Source organism: Gavialis gangeticus, unplaced genomic scaffold (genome assembly GCF_001723915.1).
Source record: "Gavialis gangeticus isolate Ggan-Ray unplaced genomic scaffold, GavGan_comp1, whole genome shotgun sequence".
In the NCBI taxonomy this organism is placed as follows: Eukaryota; Metazoa; Chordata; order Crocodylia; family Gavialidae; genus Gavialis; species Gavialis gangeticus.
In genome coordinates this window covers 53,708,318-53,708,796 of record NW_017728996.1, presented here as the reverse complement: position 1 = coordinate 53,708,796, position 479 = coordinate 53,708,318, and positions in this window count along the sequence as shown.

The window sequence follows — 479 nt, the reverse complement described above, 5'->3', positions numbered from 1 at the left end:
GGGGGGGGGGGGGTGTCTGAAGGGCAAAGCCACAGCAGGACAGCCCCCACCAAGGCTGAGACTGAGGCCAGCAGAGCTGCCTTCCAATGCCCTAAGCAGACTTTGCTATGGCTGATCCCACTGGAGGGAAGATGCCAGTCCTGCTCCCAGCTGAAGAGGCTCCCACATCTGAGCTACCTTCCACTGTGCCTGGGGCCAGGCAGGGGGCAGTGTGGAGGTCATGCGCTGAGTGGGGACCTGGCAGAGCACATCAAGGCAGTGGCAGGGAGACCTGTGAGGGCTGCTGTCCAGGAGAACCAGCTGGTGAAACACCCAGGGGCCACTACTCCCCTTCATCAGTGATACCAGGAACCCAGGCAGGACCCCAGGCTTAAGCTGGTCATGACCCTTTCACTTATAATAGTACCTTCCTAAGAGGCCTCCTAACCTGGGCTCATGGCAACTCCCAGCTGGCTGGTGCAGGCCACATCCTTCTCTGC